This window comes from Protobothrops mucrosquamatus, unplaced genomic scaffold (genome assembly GCF_001527695.2).
Source record: "Protobothrops mucrosquamatus isolate PMUCROS unplaced genomic scaffold, P.Mucros_1.0 scaffold5362, whole genome shotgun sequence".
Taxonomy (NCBI): Eukaryota; Metazoa; Chordata; class Lepidosauria; order Squamata; family Viperidae; genus Protobothrops; species Protobothrops mucrosquamatus.
In genome coordinates, this window is record NW_015391224.1 from 2,686 (window position 1) to 5,185 (window position 2,500).

Below are 2,500 nucleotides of genomic sequence, written 5' to 3' on the forward strand. Positions count from 1 at the left end.
TCATGAAGGGGCCATAGTTCCCCCATGCTGGCTCAGGAATTCTGGGAATTGAAGTCCCCGAGTCATGAAGGGGCCATAGTTCCCCCATGCTGGCTGAAGAATTCTGGGAGTTGAAGTCCACCAGTCATGAAGGGGCCATAGTTCCCCCATGCTGGCTGAGGAATTCTGGGAGTTGAAGTCCACAGGTCATACAAGGCCCAAGTTGGAAGACCCCTGCCCTACCCCATTTCAGTCAAGTGACTGCCCAGTCTCTTCTTATAAACCTCAAGTGATGGAGCCTCATTTGATTGCCCTTTGTGATCACAGGCAAAGTCAGTGGAGGCCATAAAAGAGGCCATAAAATCAAGCGTGATTCTCTTAACATGAATATTGTTTAGCAACGCAACCTCCAATCCCAGTTGTGAAATTGTACTGAGAAATCTCAGCGCTGTAAGCTGGATGGGAAAGTCAGAAAACATCCCGCTTAACAGAATAACAGACATGGAAGGGACCACGGAGGTCCTCTAGTCTAGTCCAACCTTCTGCTCATGCAAGACACCCCATACCATTTTAGATACATGGTTGTTCAATCTGTTCTTAAAAACCTCCAGTGATGGAGCACCCACAATTTCCAGAGGCAAGCCGTTCCATTAATTGTCTGGTTTATTGTCCTCACTGTTAGGAAGTGTCTCCTTAGTTCCAGGTTGGTGGTGATGATGATGATGATGATGATGATGATTAATTGTCTGGTTTATTGTCCTCACTGTTAGGAAGTGTCTCCTTAGTTCCAGGTTGGTGGTGATGATGATGATGATGATGATGATGATGAGGATGATGATAATAATAATAATAATAATAATAATAATAATAATAATAATAATAATAATAATAATAATAATAATAATAATAATAATAATAATAATAATAATAATGACCTGTCTTGCCAGGGTTGGAGCATTCACCACTTCTGGAGGCAGGTTGTTCCACTGGTTAATTGTCCTAACTGTCAGAAAGTTTCTCCTTAGTTCCAGGTTGCTTCTCTCCTTGATTAGTTTCCATCCGTTGCTTCTTGTCCTGCCTTCAGGCGCTTTGGAGAAGAGCTTGACTCCTTCTTCTTTGTGGCAGCCCCTAAGATACTGGGTCACTCCTATCATGATACCCCTCGTCCTTCTCTTCATTAAACTAGACATTCCCAATTCCAGCAACCGTTCCTTGTATGTTTTAGCCTCCAGTCCCCTAATCATCTTTGTTGCTCTTCTCTGTACTCTTTCCAGAGTCTCAACATCTTTTTTACATCGTGGTGACCAAAACTGGATGCAGTATTCCAAGTGTGGCCTTACCAAGGCCTTGTAAAGTGGTATTAACACTTCATGTGGATTCTATCTCTCTGTTAATGCAGCCCAGCACTGTGTTGTCTTTTTTGGCAGCTGCAACACATGGCTGGTTCCTATTTAAGCCAGGTTCACTCAACAACCGTGCTACAAACTTAACACTTGCAGTGATTCACTTAACAACTGTGGCAAGCATTGTCAAAGTCTCTGTTCCTGACTCTGCAGCGAAGAAATATGAATAGAATAGTAGAGTAGAGTAGAGTAGAGTAGAGTAGAGTAGAATAGAATAGAATAGAATAGAATAGAATAGAATAGAATAGAATAGAGCTGGAAGGGACCTTGGAGGTCTTCTAGTCCAGCCCTCTGCTCAAGCAGGACTTGACTTGTCTGGACCTGATCCAAGCTGCAGTGGAGGAATCCTTTTTATGGGTGATCCAGCCCAAGGGCGGTCCAGCTTTCCTCCATCTGCAGATCCCATTTCCTTTTGCAGGGCTGGGACTGGTGTTGTAAATGCAAAAGAATGGACAGGAATGGACTTTTTTTCCCTAAAGGAAAGCCTGAGACATTTATGAGTTTGTTAAAACTTGCAAAGGCTCAAAGCAAACATTTTGACATGCATCTCTTCCTGTGACAAATGTTTCTCCAACTGGACACAGTTTTTAAAACTGTGCTACAATTAGTAAACAATACTGCATGCTTTAAGGCATTTGTAAGTTCCTCAAAAGTAACGTTTCCTTTGACCTGGGTTTAATTCTTGGATACTATAGTCTTCATGTGAGAAGAACAACAAAGATGATTAGAGGACTGGAGGCTAAAACATACGAGAAATGGTTGCAGGAATGGAGTATGTCTAGTAGTTCAATGAAAAGAAGAACTAGGGGTATCATGATAGGAGTGACCCAGTATCTTAGGGGCTGCCCCAAAGAAGAGGGAGTCAAGCTATTCTCCAAAGCACCAGAAGGCAGGACAAGAAGCAACGGATGGAAACTCATCAAGGAGAGAAGCAACTTAGAGCTAAGGAGAAACTTCCTGACAGTAAGAACAATTAACCAGTGGAACCACCTGCCTCCAGAAGCGGTGAATGCTCCAACACTGGAGGTTTTTAAGAAGAGACGGGACAGCCATTTGTCTGGAATGGTACAGGGTTTCCTGCCTGAGCAGGGGGTGGACTAGAAGACCTCCAAGGTCTG

General features: G+C 43.2%; 1 protein-coding gene across 1 annotated transcript in view; it reads left to right on the forward strand.

The window, feature by feature from the left end:
- Positions 1-2,500, forward strand: part of MYO7A (myosin VIIA) — a gene marked incomplete at its 5' end in the record, with an annotated part of 76,103 nt that overhangs the window by 1,642 nt on the left and 71,961 nt on the right. The gene's annotated exons all lie outside the window — the stretch shown is intronic.